Below are 17,616 nucleotides of genomic sequence, written 5' to 3'. Positions count from 1 at the left end.
CAGTTTAGCCCAGATCTGTGGGTCCCATAGAGACACGGTAGAGAGCCAGGGATTAAAGCGGACTATCATATCCCAGTACTGGTTAAGTTCTTTTTCTGATATTTTAATGAGCCTACTTGCCAAGAGAGTGTGCAAGGCTCGAGCCTGCAGAGTCAAGCAGAGGAGGGGAGGTTACCCATGGCAAGGGTCACTTACCCGAGTCATAGACAGCAGGAGCGTCGGCTGCAACGAGTCCCTGTTCAGCCACCACTTGTTGAACGAGGGGCTCGTTGGGGTAAGGATAACAGAGACAGACTCACTCAGGAGACAGGTTCATGAAGCACATCTGCTTTATTGAGGAAGTTGCAGCATTTATATAGCAGTTTGGCTTATGAGGCATTGGCTGACAGGTGAAGGGCTTACAGGAGGAGGGGCTGGAGACATTTGGCTCAGTGCCGGTGTGCCATCTTTTGGGTGTCCCCAAAAGCCTGTGGACTAGAGAGTGTGTTCATCTAGTTGCTCACAACACAGCCAGGCTGAATGTCTCTGCCACTCTACCTACACCAGCCCAGGAGACAAAGAGGCAAGTAACACTCCTGACCCCTGCCAAAGACTGGTGAGCTTTTACCTAAAACCTCGTAATGCCCATTTTTGTTTTATTAGCAAGGCCCCTGAGGCTCCCACCTGAGCCAGGAGGTTTGTTCCTTGCTCAACCCCAGGAAGATTCCTGTTAATCCATTACCTCTAGGGCCCCCGGGGCTGTTTGCCTGTAAACTGTAGATCAATCAGTCTCTGCTTTTCAATGTACCTCTTAATATTTGGGTTTAACTGCAGAATTTGGTCCCTGGCAGTAGCCTCTCTCATGGCCAACCTTTCTAAGACCTCTGTAAGAGAAGACCAAAAGAAAGGTTTCAAGCCAGTCCCTCGTCTAGGAAAGAAAATTCTAACTTGACAACTTCAGTCCAGAACCTAGTTTGGCACGTTTCCCAAGTCTTGGGCAGGGAAACCCTGAGCACATAGTCTCTGTGATTTCCAGGATGCCAAAGATGAGAAAAGCAACTCCAAACATCTCACAAGACTTAAGCAACTTGGGAGCTATGCTTGGGAGGCTGAAAGTTCAGTCAAGCCAGGATCTGGGATGCCAGATCAGCTAACAGACATTTTTTTCTCTTTCTCCCTAGAACAATGGGTGTGGCTTCTCCAACATTCCAGCAGACTCCCCATTGGGGTGTCTTCTCAGAAGTAGGGACAACCTGCCTCCTGATGGTCTAAAAAGGAAGAGAGTAATATATTTTTTGCCATGCCAATAATTATCAGTAATTAACAGTATATAATTAGAAGTAGGACCAGGAGTAGACTCTTTGGGACCCTGAATTCCAGTTACATCTGTATAAGGAGAAAGACAGGACAGGCAGATCTGAGGGCCAGAGATCATGTGATCACATGTCTCCTTAAAGGGATGAGGACATGCACTACTAAATTTGTTTATTTAATAAACCCAGGGAAGTTACATGGAGCCTTATTTCAAGGAAAGCTGATAGAGGCAATAAAAATAACTTCTGGTAGATTCTGACTTTAGGGAAAGACAGATCTTCCTATGAACTCATTTAATTAGCCAGTCTGCCTCAGATATATGTAGAAAGCAGGACCTGGGCCCACAAACTTCCAATAACTCCCTTTTAGAAACGACTGTTCTAAGTTTTCAACAATTGAGACCAGGCCACTAAGATGGAGAAGGTAAGGAGTGGCAGGCTCAGGATCCAGGATAGGCTCACATTTAGCTACTACCATTAAAGGAACCATCACCCCTGGGCTATCCATATCCAGGCTCCATATCAACAGGAACCTGGCCCCAAGCAGCTTCACCACCCAGACCACTGGGGCTTTGCCCCAAGTGAGAACAGATGGAACATGAAGCCACGTGTGAACCATCAATGAAGAGGAGTGTCGGGTGACCCTTGATGTGGCAGGTAAGATTGTGATTTTCTTAAATAGCATAAGAGTCAATTACTCAGTCCCAGCCTTCACTCCAGACCTCTACAGCCTCACTTGTGCCTAGTAAGTGGAGTGAATGGGGAATCAAGGTCTACGTCCTTGTGACAATTTGATATTATTTATGAATTACAAAAGAGATATTGATTATGTTTGTAAACTTTTGATTAGATTCAGCTGAGACTCTGATTAAATCTTGTTAAGGTTAGGGCTTTGATTCAACCATGTCATTGGCATTGAGTCCCAGACCCTCGGGCAGTAAACCAACTCTCATGAAAGTAGACACACAGAGAAGAACACAGAGGAATAGAGAGAGCTCTGTAGATGGTAGAGGCCTTGGGAAGAGCCATGAGCCTAATAGTTTACAGCTGACCTTGTGAAGAGACCAGAGCAGCTGAGCCCCAGAAGAAATGAGCCCCAGGAAGAAAGAATAGACTTATGCCAGCCTACAGCTGAGATTGGAAAAACCTGGGACCACAGAGCCTTAAGAGGAAGGAGGGCTGAAACCTTGCAGACATCACCCGCCATCTTACTCCAACCCATGGCCAATGACTTTGGGTAAGAAAGTACCCCTTATGGTGACATAAGGGCCTTGTGACTATAAGCTTCTATCCCAAATAAATACCCTTTATTAAAGCCCACAGAGTTCTGGTTCTTTGCATCATCACTCCTTTTGACTACTACAGCTGATAACTGGGCCTCTCCCCTGTAGAAGAGGAAACCTCTTATATGCCATCAATTAAGATTAAAAAGCTCCTGGAAAATGGCTTCTTTCCTTATGCTTAGTGTGTAAGATTCTCCCTTTTGTTCTAATCTGGGCTCACTTTGTCAGACTGTTCGTAGCTAGGAACTTGTAAATCCAATTTGGTATTCACCTGTTACAAATGGGACAATGGTTAAAAGTAACCCAAAATGAGTTTTTAAATCACAACACTATCTTGCAATTGGATTTGATATATAAGTCACATGGAATTAGTTCAACTGCCAGAAAAGCGGGAAAACTTAGCAACATTAAGATTACAAAGAGATGGGGTGGGAGTGGGGAGTGGGGTATATAGGAACCTCATGTTTTTTATGTTTTTTAATGTAACATTCTTTGTGATCTATTAACTTTAAATTAAAAAGTGTAAAAAAAAAAAATAGGGAAACGGACTTTGACCCAGTGGTTAGGGCGTCCGTCTACCACATGGGAGGTCCGCGGTTCAAGCCCCGGGCCTCCTTGACCCGTGTGGAGCTGGCCCATGCGCAGTGCTGATGCGCGCAAGGAGTGCCGCGCCACGCAGGGTGTCCCCCGCGTAGGGGAGCCCCACGCGCAAGGAGTGCACCCATAAGGAGAGCCGCCCAGCGCGAAGGAGGGAGCAGCCTGCCGAGGAATGGCGCCACCCACACTTCCGGTGCGGCTGACGACAACAGAAGCAGACAAAGAAACAAGATGCAGCAAAAAAAGACACAGAAAACAGACAACCGGGGGAGGGGAGGAGAATTAAATAAATAAAAATAAATCTTTTAAAAAAAAAAAGTGCTGTAAACAAAAAAAAGCTTAAGTACTTGAAAAAGAAAAAAAAAAGATTACAAAGAAATTCATTTTACTTGCTTAGTTAATAAATAAAAGTGTCCAATTTGTTTTGAAGTAAAAACTTACTAGAAACAGTAACTCAGAGTTAAGGCAAAGTTGTTTTATAGATGCTTGTATATTATAAAACAGCAGAAGGATAATACCTGAAATTGCTCTAACTGGGTCCATTTAGCCTAGATCTACTATTGTGATGGTAAACTTAGACTAATTTACCTTTGTTTATGGTTACTTCAGCTCTAACCTCACCCTTGTATATGCTTGCTATAGTAATGATAATCCTAAACATACTCCCTTCCCCCCCGACTGTTGTGACTGCATGGGGGGATCCTCATGCTTAGGGTTGGATGTCCACTCTTCCAGTCCAGTGGCCTCAGAAGTCCTGTTATCTTCAAGGACTGATGATTGGGGAATCTCCACTTTGAGCTTCAAGAATCCTAAAGCAGGAAGTCATGGGAAAAAAAAACAGTTTTACTTGAGACTTCAATGACTTCAGTGAGTATATACTGGAATAACTGTTGCTCATCCAATGTCTATCAGCATAAAAATGGGAAGTAAGCAAAGCTCTGATGTAAAGGAAAATGTAAATTGTATTTTAAAGCTTTGGGAACAATTTGGTTATAAGCCAATGACTAAAAAGAATGACATTTCCTGTGCAAAACTGTATAGTCACCATGCAGATTAATTACAAGTAGCCATCAAGGAGATCTTTTAAATGATATTTTACAGTTACACTTATTTTACAAGAAAATGAAATTATAAGTAATATTAGTGAGTTGTGTTTCTGTATCTAACTCTCTGTTTGTGTCTGCCTATTTTGCTCAGTGTGTATTTTCATACATCAGGATTGTAATACCAAATTAACAAATGAAAATTCTGAAAAGAACTCTATTCAAATTGTTAAAAATTAAATAACGGCTTACTAGTCCAGAGAATTAAGTCATAGTTTGTCTGTAATTCCCCAATATAAACCTTTTAACAGCCTTAAAATGAGACTAATTAATAATTCAATTGCCAACTTTCAGTAAGTAAAGGAAAAAGTCCTTGAAAGCTATGGAAAGATCTTTTCTAAGATGTAATTAAAACAAATTTAAACAATTATAATTATACCAGAACCTAAGTTATTCAATTTCAGAATTTTATTAAAGAAAAGAGGTTTTAGCCTAATATGAAGGAAGAGAAAAAGAATGTTCCTTGTTTAAACTATAATTGTTTCTGTTCCTCTGTGTTCTTCTGTATATCTACTTCATGTGAGAGTCTGTTTTATCAGTCTACCATGGGGGCCGGGACTCAATGATGAGCTGCACTCTAATGATGTGGTTGAATCAAAACCCTACTCTTAACATAAATTAATCAGATGTCTCTGCTGAATCTAATGCAATCAAAAGGTTATAATGCCCAGAGGAACAGACCGGTTTACAAACATGACCTATATCTCTTTTCGAAATTCATAAATAATATCAAACTGCCACAACCCCTAAAACAGTAAAAGTATCTACCACATCTGGGCATGCTCCTGAAGTGGACGGAGAGTACATTGCTGTTAAACACTTCTGCAGCACCCAATGAAGGCTCAATATGGCCAGATATATAATAGTCATTGCTTTCAGACTGACTCTGTTTCATAGTGCCACAGGGCACTATACACCAGGCCAGTGTAACACTGAAGCTCTCTCTAGGTCCTGTGGTGCTTCAGCATGCTGGTTGTGTGAAGGATACACCAAGTGGAGCAATAATTTCCAGAGTAATCTGAGTAGACTTAAATAAACACAATTGGCATTATGAATGTATTAGTTACCCATGGGGTACTGATGCAAAGATCCAGAAATCTGTTGGCTTTTATTAAGGGTATTTATTTGAGGCAAAAGCTTAGAATTACCAAAGGAGTGGGGACTCAATCCTGCATAACCTATGATGTCTTCAAATCAAAACCCTAATCTTAACATAATCAAGTAAATGTAAAACCTTTAAATCAAAATCAATCAAACGGTATCATACTCAGAGTACCAGACCAATTTACAAATATAACCTATATCTCCTTTTGGAATTCATAAATAATATCAAACCACTACAATGGTCTGCTCCCATGGAGAGATAAAATGTATAGTATTGCAAACCTGGAACTTAAATCTATTAACTGCAACTCAAAGAGGAACTTGTGCATTGATTGGTTTTAAGTACTGTACCTATATGCCTGATGAATATGATAGTATCTCTTCTATTCTAGATCATATGCAGAGGGATATTGAACATGTTAAAAGTCCTGGTAAACTTAATAATTCATTTTCTAAGTAATTAATGACTGTGCCTATAAGATAAAAGAATGGCTCACTTAAGTACTGTTTTTATTTTACTTGCCATATGCCTGTCTTGTTATTGCCCATACTGTCTTTGAAAGTTATGTCTAGGCCAGTGTCTCTCTTAATACCTCTATTAGCTGCATTAGGCATAATCACCACCTGGGAACTGAAATTGACAGTTTACACCAAACCTAGCAAGTCTACCACTAGTCTCTCCCTAGAGTTAACCAACTAAAAAAACTTGAGGAAGAATGCTGTTTCACATTAACTTTGGGATAATGCAGCCTCTGAAGGCATCTGACCTTTCTCACCTGTAGCCCATTATGTCATGCCTTTCCCCCCTTTTGGATCTGCTTACCACCATTTTCTTTATCCTTTTACTGGATTATGTATCTTCACAATTCTATCTAAGTTCATTCTTCCAAAGTCAATGCCTTACAGAACAAGATATTAGACACATGGGGATTTCATCCTGTTCCAACCATGTTGCTCTACCCATCTTCCCTCAACCTCAATAGAATAGCCATAGGGTTTTACACTCTGTTAGGCAGGGCCAACTCCTCTTAACCATCAGGAAGCAGTTAAAGAAAAATGACTATCTCCCCTCAGCTTCCCCTTAAGAATAAGGGTGTAAACTCTTTTGGGGGGAGTTGAGGCAAGTTACGGGAATGAAGGAAGGCAGCTGGGACCCTGCAAAGAACATGGTCAGGAGACCTCGCCTGGAAACCCCCTGAGAGAAAAGCTGTTACTAAAGAACAAAGCCAGAAAGACTCCATCAAGACCCTGGCCACAAAGTCCCATTTGGAACTCTTTCAATTGGTCAAGGGGAAGCCCCAGATACCTCCCAACAATAGGCCTTCCCATTAGTCCCCTGAGAGCTAACAGGCAGGGATCTTAAGGTAACCCATCAGAACAGTAAACAGCTGTGCCCCTTCCCAACATTAGGAAGGGGGAGGAAGAAAGATTTTTAAATGGCCTAATCTGGGGCCCTATGTGTGTTGTGTGACTCATCCTGTAGCATGCTTGTAATCTTTGTCTCAAATTGTGTACTTTTTTTTTCTTGTTTCTTTATAAACTCTTTAGTCCCTTGCCTACCCTATGTGTGTCCTTGAATTATTTTATGCAACATAGCCAAGAACCTAGAAGACCAGAATCCAGAGTGTTCCGCTAACATATTATCAGTACTAAAACATTTGGGATCGCTGAAAGGGCTGACTTCAGCAGATTCTGAGCAGAGTGGGCCAAACAAAACTAAGCAAACAAAAATAAATCCTGTTGAAAATTGCAACCCATTCTCCCCTTTCCTTATCCTGCTCTATTTTCTCCCATAGCACTTGTCCTTTCTAAAATATTTTACTATTTAATATCCAAAACTAGAAGAATCTTTATTCATTTTTGTATCCTGAGTGCCTAGAACAATACCTGACTCATAGTTGGTGTGCCATAAAACCCTGGTTGAATGAATGACCCAAACACTAGGAAGATTTGAAACCACACTTGGTCTCACAAATCTCAAGACTTTTTCAGCTGGGAGAAAGCATCTACAAATAAAAAGCTTGGCGAGAAAAATCTAGGATGTAGCAGAAAGACCAGTGACCAAGAATTATACTGTAAAAACCCTAAAGGATTTGGGTTAGTTTTGAAAATGAGGATGACAGAAATTTTGAGAACTCTGTTTGATATTCACCACTTGTGCTCCCAAACACTTTGAAATGTTGAAACCAAAAACCTGTAACCAAGAAGCCTACTTTCTACTTACAGTTAACTGGTTATAGGTCATTGTAAGAGTTAAAGTAAAGCTGTCTTCTAAAAATCAAATCCTTCCATGCTAACAGGTTAGCTAATGGTGCTTAATCCTGGCTGGATGCCTCAGGCTTATATATGGCTTTGAGGCTTATTTGCTACTGCTCTTCACATCGGGGGCCCAATTACCTCTTTAGTGCTCCCCTGTCATCCCTTCTAGTGCTGCAGGCTCTTAATAGCGCTCAGCCTGCACTATTCCCTGGCCTTGCCCAGCCCCCTCCTTTCCACTGTCTGGCCTGAACTTAGTCATAAAATGAACTTATCCATTATTCCTTTTGCTCTGAACCTTCTATACTGAAGAATCTTTCCTAACCCAAGCCCTGCTAAGGTTGTTTGGTTTTGCTTGGATTGTTTATTTGTTGTTTTAAACCACACAATAGTACTGTTCAGATAGCACTGGGAATTCACCCTCTAAGTTTCAGTTTCTTCAATGTGGGAATGAGATAATAAGGGAGAGAATGTTTTGTCAACTGCAAAGTGCTAGCCAGTGGGGACCTGATGTGGGCCTCAGTGCTTCAGGCACTTAGGACCAGGGAGCCCTTGGTGTGGGTCTGCTATTGCTTAGGAGATACTTTATGACAAATAGTAACAATTCAAGCTTGTGACACACCAAGTAGCAGCTTGCTGTGTTCATTATTGGGAACAAAGGGGCAACATGCAGTCTCCGGACACTCCTATCTGCAGGCCTCTTCATTCTTTCCTGCCTCTGAAGACACACTTTCTTTGTTCTGCAGTGAAGGCCATGGAACATGGCCACACCCACTTCTGAATTCACATGTGACAACTCCATCTGCTGCTGCTCTGGGTGCCAATACCACGATCCCAGTGTGATGGCTAAATTTGAGTCAGACCTTCTGCTCTGAAGTCATCTATTATGGCCAGGTATAAAGGTCAAGGAGTTGCTAGGAGCCCACCTCCTGAGTTCATCCCAGGGTCTGAGGTAGATACTGAGGGAAAAACAAGCACACCAAACAACAAAAAATGTCAACCTAAAGGAAAAGACAATTGAGGCGCATGGTGAGACTCAAGGTCAAAGAGTCAGCCTCTTTGAAGGCTCTGAATTATACTCTCTGAATTTGAGTATATCACCAGGGCTCCCAAACAGGTTGTCCTAAACTCAATCCCCAGATATTGACATAGGTGTCTCAGTGCAAAGGGAGTGAATTCAAAAAAGTCTGAAAATTGCTTGTTTCACTGATAGCAGGATTCCAGAGTTCAGAATAATGTGCGCTGCTGGAGTTGTGGTTGGAACATGTGGCAATGTGGACTGGGCTCCCCCAACATCAGAGAAGATGACAAGGACACGGGGCCACAGAGTCTTGCCAGTTCCAGGTGTGGAATAAACAGTGTGGGCAGCACCAGCCCAATAGCCACAGTGACATATGTATAGGAGGGACTCCCCTGAAGAACCTAAAAGTCACTGAGGAGAAAGCTGATAGGGCCAAGTGTCTCCAAGGTAAAGTGCCTTCAAAGTAGAACCAAAGAGACACAGCTTTATGATGACCGTTGCTGGCCTATTCTTAACCTGCCTAAACTGGTATATTCTGAGGCATCTTAGGATCAATTACATAAACAAAATTAAAGATTCCAGTTGCAGTTTCTTCTAATAGTTTAATATCACAAATAGCATTGATGTGGGCTATGGGTGGGAGGCTCTTTGTCTCTTCAGAGATAACCTAAGCTGTTTGACTTGTGTGTGTAGAACGGTAAGAGGCTGCAGTCCTGCCCTTAGTGACAATGGCAATGACTCCAGTCCCAGGAAACAGTTTAACAATGCAAGGTCTATAAACTTTAAGTATTTAGGGGAAATGCAAACCAAATATGTTAAAAGTTTATCTAAAATGTCTGGAGTCCATGCTAAAAGCTTACCTAAGATGTGGAAGATATATATGCTAATTCAAGCCTATTGAAAACGGAAACAAAGGCACCATTTGACCTTTCATCTCTGTATAAAAGACATTTGAAAATCTTGTTCCGGGCTCAGGATTCAAACAGAAAGCTCCTGAGTCTGGCTGGCCGTCAATAAACCATTTTTCCTTCTCAAAATCATTCCTGAGTCCTGGCCTCTCTATACACAAATAATTAAACCTCTCTCAAATTCTACAACAGCATCACCACAGTTTTAAATAGGATATAAGAGTTTTCTTCTAAGAAAAGCAATGTATTAGTCCTCTACCACTTCAGTGTAAATTAGTTTCATTGGCTGAATGTTCTCCCTGAATGGCAGTAAAAACGAAATCAATAAGAAATGGATAAGTCAGCTGCAGTGCGACCAGCATTAATTGCCAGCACCCTGCTCTTTAAAATCCCGGTGCCAACAACTGGAAGAGTACAAAAGAAACAAACACATTAATTTTGATCTACAGCATCCCCATTCTACCAAAACAGCTAAAAAATATTTGAGTCTGAGGGAAACATGACCCTGAAAGAGTGGCTAAAAGCAGAGGAAGGGGATGGCTAGAAGACATATTTTGCGTCTTCCACAGTTTTGCACAGAGTAAGCTTTGTTTTATTACGCTTATCAAGATATAAAATATAAACAATATCTCTCAGATATGAGTACAAGATATCCAAAAAGGTACATTACCCTCCTCAAAGAAAAAAAAAATTTACTTAACAGAAGAGAGTGAAAACATAACTTTTTAGCTTATTTTAATATTTTCTTTTGTATTTTCTTCACACAAATGATTTTTTTAGTATTTTTATTTAAGTCCACAAAGTGTATACAAACACTTGACCTTAAATCTCAGATTGAAAACAGACTCAAAACTCTTCTCACCTTTCCATCTTTGTCAGGGGTCACCAGACTGTGGTGAGAGTGAAGTTGTGTTTTGCAGATAAAGTGTCCACTTTTCAGTCATGACTCCATCTCTAATAGGCATACTATTAAAAATAAGACCTCACATTTCTCTCACACCTTATCATTTTTAAAGTGCTTTCTCTTATGTATAATCTTCATTTGACATGAGAAGGCATTTTCCAACATTCCTTCTCTTTGGAATGTTTGGGCTTATAATGTTGAGGGGTCACAGTCCATTGGGTTCATTGTCTGGGATCCCAGTCGATAATCCCAGTGGAGCAGTTTGAGCCCAGCTGCTGTAGCTCATCATGCAGAGGACCAGGAGGGGAACTGTGCAGCTGACTGATGCAGACAGGAGCAGCTGGAATTTGGACTGAGGTCAGGGAGGCATCCAGGAGGCTGGTGGACCTGCAAGGCATGGCAGGGAATCCAACTGGGCAGGCAGGTACCCAGAGAGAATGATCCACATAACCAACATCTGGGAGATCCCATCAGGTGATGTTCAGCTAGGAAAAGGCAGCAGTCAGCAGTCAGAGATTTCAGCAGTCAATTAGCACTGCAGTTGCCAAAATTCATCCCCTCACATGCCTCCTTCACACTTTTGGCCATAACCACATACGTGGTATAGGATTCTAAATACTTAGCATTTCCTTTGAAATAGATTTATCTTTTATTAAATAGTTTTATTTCTAAAGAAAGCTCCATAATTGTGATTGTAAGCAAAAAACAGGGTCACCTTTCATAAACAGGAGGTAACCAAAAAACATAAATAAAAACAATGTTATTAAATTCTGTCCAATACTGTTTTCCTACAGCAGCTCCTACGCATGAAGCCTGCTCGAGAGAGCTGAGCAAGTGTTAGAGAATGTTAAAGCATACAAGCGCTAGGCAGAAACTTTCTCCAGGATATAATAGAAATATTAAAGAACAGTTGAAAAGGCAATATGTGATCCGATTTTATTTAATACTTACCCATGGACTATTGCTAGTAGCACTAAATCCACACTTGGGAAAATCCAGATTTAGGCTACAGAAATATGTCAGGAGGTGGCAAGGTTCACCCAAAGTCAATAACAGGACTCAAGACCTGGGGATGAGGAGGCCTCTAGAGCAAGGGATGGGGTTGGTTGGCACCAAGCTTGGAAAGATGGTAGGAAAACAAATTTATCTCTGGGTGATAAAGTCAGAGCACATTTCCAGACCACTAGCACAAACTATGCTGTATTCAACACTATACATTACTATGCAGTAATATAGAAATAGTATAAAGTTGTAATTAAATTCCTGGAGACTGAAGCCTGATTACCTGAGCTTGAATCCCACCTCTACTACTTACTAGCTCTATGACTCTGAAGAAATTATTAACATCATGGGGCCAGAGTTTCATCTAAAACATCATATGAAAATGGGGATATTAACTTCTATCTCACAAAGCTGTTGTGAAGATTAAATGAGGGAATGTATGTAAGAGATAATGAAAAGCACCTGCCAGGTGGTAAGCCCAATATGTGCTTGTTCTGTTTAAAAGGCAGAATAACAGCCTCCAAAAATGACCACATCTTAATCCCTGGAACCTGTGAATATGTTATTGTACCTGGAAAAAGGGACTTTGTAGATGTGATTAAGGTTAAGGACCTTGTAATGGGGAGATTATTCTGGATTATCAGGGTGAGCCTAACCTAATCATATGAATCCCTAAAAGAACATTTCCCAGTTGAGATCAGGGTTGGAAGGAGATGTGACAATAGGAGAAGAGTCAGAGAGATTCAACATTGCTGGCTTGGAAGATGGCCAATGAGCCAAGGAATGTAGGTGGTCTCTGGAGACTGGAAAAGGCAAGGAAACAGATTCTCCCCAGAAAGGAACAAAGCCCTTGGGTTTTAACCCAAGTGAGACCCAAGTTAGAATTCTAACCAAAAGAATGCTAAAATAATAAATTTGTACTGTTTTAAGTTCTTAAGATTGTGCTAATTTGTTACAGCAGCAATGGAAAATTAATATTCTCTGATAATTACAATGTGAGGCAAGGACTCAGGTGTAAGGCAGGAACCTAATAACTAAAACTGAGACATAAGTCAGAGCTGGACTTAAGTCTAAATACCGTGAGTACTAATCTAGAGCTCCTTTGTTCTTCCCAGCCTTTAAAGAGAATCAGTCCCAGATCTAGAGGTAAGACCAGGTCTTCACCTGGAGGTCAAGTAGCTTTGGTTGTGCGGTGCAGGCAATGCTAATGTGTTCACCAAACTCATTTTCTTCCTGGCCACACAGGAAAACTATGTTTTCCAACCTGCATTGCACCTTGGGACACTGGAATATGGAAAAAAGTGAAATGTGCCACTTCCAGGTCTGGTCCCTAAAATATCCCAAATGATCTTCTGTGATATCTTTCCCCAAAATGATGGAACTTCACAATCAAAGGCACTCAGGTCCCTGCAATTGGTCCCCGCCCCAGAGAACCGCTATTCCATTTTCAATGACGACTTGAACAAAAAATTATTTTTAATTGTATTAATAGGTATGTTCTTCTCCTACAGCAGCAAGCCATTATTTACCCTAAGACAAACAAAGGGCTAGAGAGGGCAAAGCAGCATTGTGCATCCTGCATAACCTTTATCACAAAAATAGCTGAGAGTGCAAGGGCAAATTGAGGACAGCAGTGGCATCTGCTGAATGTGAGCCATTCTACCCCTTACATGATTTAGGCATTCAACAGCATCCACCATCACAGGCTCCCATTCTATAATTGATTAATTTTAAAGTAAGGGACAGTATAAATCCTCTCTAAAAAGATCACAGACCTCTGATTTAGATACTGCATAGCAACCAATATAACTAAGAGGATAAATCTTAGAAAACCTAGTTAGTATGCTTTTATGACAGTGTGACAGGATACATACACAATGTGAAGGAGCCTGAGTTTATATCACTTTTGAGCCTTTCAATCACAAAATAGGAAGGGTGGTCCAACTACAATTTGGTTGCTCTGTGAAATTGACCTGAAGTTTGTACCCAAAGAGTAACTATCAAGGCAAGGAGATCTGCATGGATCTCCCCCATAAGATGAAACACTTCAGTGATTCTCAACCAGCAGCATATTTGCACCTAGGGGACTTTTGGCTTTAAATATACTAAGTAAGTAATAATATAGGAAGTGGTTTTGAAGATGTTGCATATGAATGACTAAATGTGAAGAACACAGTTGTCTCGATCTTCAAAAAGGGATCATTAATTTTTATCATCAAATTTTCAGATAATACTTAGTTGGTATTGTTAGAAGTCTGGAACAACAGAAGTATTTTAAATGGCAAGCAATTGATGCATTTCATTAAGGACAAGTGCAAGGCAATACCTAAGGATAATCATCCACAATGCAAATATAGGACCAGGAAATAATGGCTAGACAGAAATGCAGGTGGAAAAGATCCGGGTGTCAAAGTAGACTTATAAAACAGCAGGAGGAGGAGGAAGAATAGTCATTTCAAGGTCATCATCTCTGGATAGATAGGAAGCTCATTTCAGACCCATTCCTTTTAGCCCTGTAAGAGGAAATATCGATGTCCATGGCAGAGATTCAAGGAAGGGCACAGGGATTTTGGTCACGAAGGACTACTGCAGAGAAAAGAGAATGGCCCTAGGTACAAGGTTTTCTTACCTTTTTGAAGACAGGATGGGGGAAGAGAAAGGGTAGCCAGTGATAAGTGATTGATGACACCATTTGGGACAATGGTTGAGGCAGCATGTTGATGGGCTGTAGTGAAGATGGTGGAAAACCCCTAGAGAAGTTCCAGAAGTAGTATACATATCCCAGATGTGTGGCAGCAGCGGCATGACTAAAGCCCAGAAAAGGGAGGCTGAGGACCTACCAGGAGTGCTAAGAACTTCCTCCTGAGTATGATGCTGGCAGATGAGCAAAGACATGTATGGAAAATTGCCCCAGGGAAGGGGAGGGAGCTGATTGCCATGATCATGGTAGTGGTGGTGGGCAGGGACAGGTATTTGAAGGTACAGCTCTTTCCATGATGGGATGCCAAAAAAGGGGTAAAACTATAAAATGACTGGATTCCCTGTTCATGAAAAACCTAGTGGTCCCAGCTAGATTAAACTGTTGAGACTTCTCATTGAGATGTAGTGATCCTCATGAGACTTGGAAGTTTAATATAAGTAAGGGAAGACTGGCCTACCTTTATAATATTCCAACAATGTTTTCTCCACGTAATTTGAGTACTTCATTATGAAGTATTAATGGGATTTTTCAGTCAATTAAATACTGTATGCAAATGTCATCAAAATGTAATTAGTGGTAAATTAAAAGGGGCCATGAAATGGAAATTGGTGTGAGAATAACCTATCCCCTACTGATTAATAATAGCTATCACTTATTGAGTGCTTACCATGAACCAGACTTGGTGCCAAGGACTTTAGAGCCATCATCTTTTGGGCATTAGTCCTCGCAACTCTAACATAAGATAGACACTAGTTTCCCCAATTCATAAATGAAGGAGTTGAGGCACAAAGTAATCTCAGTAACTGTAGCATATAGTTTTGCATTTTTCCCACAACCCTTCCAGGTCTTTCCCCTTCTAGTCACAGCAGCATTTCATTTCTTAAAAGTTACACAACAAGCCTTGAGAAATAACTGTTCATGAGTTTGTTACTAAGTAAATTTTGTATGCTTAGAATTCTCTCCCAGAAACTTTAAGGATGATCTGTTCTGTGAGCAGCCAGCTTCTAATCACTGTAAAAGATGTAAGTTCAGCCCTAATGACAAACATTGTAAATACTCGTTTTACTTAGTTGCTGTGAAAGTGTAACTTCTGCCCTACTGGGGAGAATTATGAATGTCTGGTTCCTGGTGAGGTGTCCTGAGCACTGTACTTTTTAATCATGCTCCCTTTCTACATACCTTCCCTCTCTGCCTGTAGACATGAAGCATAGAAGACCCCCCCCCTTGCTTTGGAGCAAGTACAGGCTTGAGCCTTGAAAGCACCATGACTCTCCTCCCACCACCACGGAGAGGATTTAGGCCACCACTAGGCTTGGACTCTCCAAGAGAGGGATCTCCCCTTCCACCATCAAGGGCAGGCGAGGTTGCACTAAGCCCTCCATTAAACGCCTTTTGCTCTCCAAGCTGGACTTGTCCGAGTCTTTCGTTGGTCTGACATATCCCCCTCCCCGTTTGGTATGAAGCTGTCATTTTGCACAACTCCCTGCTATACTCGGAACAGTATCCTGTCCAAAATCTGTCAGCTAGCTAGGAAGCAGCAGGGCCAAGGATGGTTTCCCCTGGCTCCAAAGCCAGCCATTTAACCTCTGCACTCCGTTGTTTCCCCAAAGCCCATCACCTCAGTGTTGGGCAAGATGAGGCTGCTGCTTCATCCTTTGTCCCTAGCACTCCATTGCTCTTGGATGGGCTCTAGAGTATTCTTATAGAAGACATATGTTGAAGGAAAAAAAGTTCTGCCTTCCTCGAATGAACTCTCTACTAACTTCTGCAGCTGTAGAGCAGGGCCCTTTAAAGTATGGAACCTTGAGAAAAGTGACTTTCTAGGCCTCTAGAAATAGAGATGATGATAAATGTGATTACATTATAGGTTGTTGTGATGATTAACTGATTCAATGCATATGAACTGTAAGACAGTAACTGGCACGAGGAAAGCAGTCAAAATGTGTTAATGATATTCACAAAGATCAAACCAACTCTCATGACCACTCAGGGGTATAGTTTATACTTAGCTGACTAGGGATTCCTGGAGCCCCAATCTGAATTTGATGACTCTTAACAATGTCCCTCACTCAATACTATTCCTTTCTCCTTTCGTTAGGAGAATGCTAGTTAAATGCTCCTAGGTCTCCATGTCTCTGAGCAGTCCTATGCAAACATCTCCTTACTCTTTTTCGAAATTTTCTGGACACTCTCCCTACACTCAAACTCAGTCGAGTTCTCTAAATCACCTAAAGGATGCAGTGGAATTTCAAAGTAACACACATCATAACCCTCATATCCCCATTTGAAATTTCCTGCTAGTTTCCAGCACACTGAGCCCACATTCAGCACCCCATGCCCACTCACCTGCACATCGCTCCCCACTGCATTCGCTCCCTTGCGTACGTCAATCTCACCCACTAGACTGGTGGCATAGTTGTGTGTTATTTATCCTTGTTATCCCTCCATTACTCTGTCTCCTCACCCTCAAAAGATACTCAGTAGGGAGTGTTTCTTCGAGAAACATTTTTTTTAATGTGGCTCTGTATCATGGGTCCCCAAGACGACCCTTAGGTTCAATGATCAACTGCAAGGATTCTTGAGACTCAGTGTTTATTCACATTCAGTGCTAAGATTTATTATAGCAAAGGGGTACAAAACAAAATCAGCAAAGGGAAAAGGTTCATGGGGCAAACTTCTAAAGAGGATTCTTCCAGTGGAGTCACACAGATGCACTTAATTCCCCCAGTAATCAAATGTTAACAACAAACGGGAGGTGGTGTCTACCAGAGAAGTTCAACAGAGGTTCAATGCCCTCTGATTTTTATTATGGGCTGGTCACATAGGCACCCTCTGCCTGCTCATACCAAAATTCCCAACTCCCAGAAGGAAAGCAGGTATACAACATAAACTGTATATTTTTACAAAAACAGGTTAAACACAGCAAACCACCTTTATCATTTTGAGAAAATTTCATAACAATTTGGGAACTGTTTACCAGTCAAGTTCCCAGATGCCAACCAAGGGCCAACCTTGCAAGCATGCCTTCCTAAGGATAGCAGTCTTGGGCCTGCTGTTATTCATTTTCTTTAAAATCACTATGAAACATGAAATCATTGAATGCTAGATCTTTTACTGACTTGGAGTTCTCTTTTTTAGCAGTTGTACATAGCAGCGTGAGGCACTCATACGTAACTGGTACTAACGATCATTAAAATACCAAATTTGCTTATATAAATTAGTGAGAATTTAAGGTCATTCCTAGAATACTGGCACTTGGCTTTCTTTCTGCTCAGATTTCTTTTATGGGAAAGAAAAAGGACCCACACAGTCAGTGCCCTGGGATTTGTACCAGGGAGGGTCACATGGAGAAAAACACTTCTGGTTTGATGCAGAAACATAAAAATTTTAAAGTCTGGGGTTTAGTCAAGCTCCCTAAATAAAAAACTTGGAAACTGAGAGCCAA

The 17,616-nt window shown here is 41.3% G+C and overlaps 1 long non-coding RNA gene across 1 annotated transcript in view; it reads left to right on the top strand.

Annotated features, from left to right (window-relative positions):
• Positions 1–17,616, top strand: part of LOC111766269 (uncharacterized) — a 61,991-nt gene that overhangs the window by 31,459 nt on the left and 12,916 nt on the right. The window contains exons 2-3 of the long non-coding RNA XR_009180932.1: positions 1,161–1,262; positions 1,807–1,949. This is a non-coding gene — a long non-coding RNA (uncharacterized lncRNA). The remainder of the gene's footprint in view (positions 1–1,160; positions 1,263–1,806; positions 1,950–17,616) is intronic.

Source organism: Dasypus novemcinctus, chromosome 2, assembly GCF_030445035.2.
Source record: "Dasypus novemcinctus isolate mDasNov1 chromosome 2, mDasNov1.1.hap2, whole genome shotgun sequence".
Classification (NCBI taxonomy): domain Eukaryota; kingdom Metazoa; phylum Chordata; class Mammalia; order Cingulata; family Dasypodidae; genus Dasypus; species Dasypus novemcinctus.
Note: the sequence above shows the minus strand (reverse complement) of the source record. Positions and strands in the feature narration are given on the sequence as shown.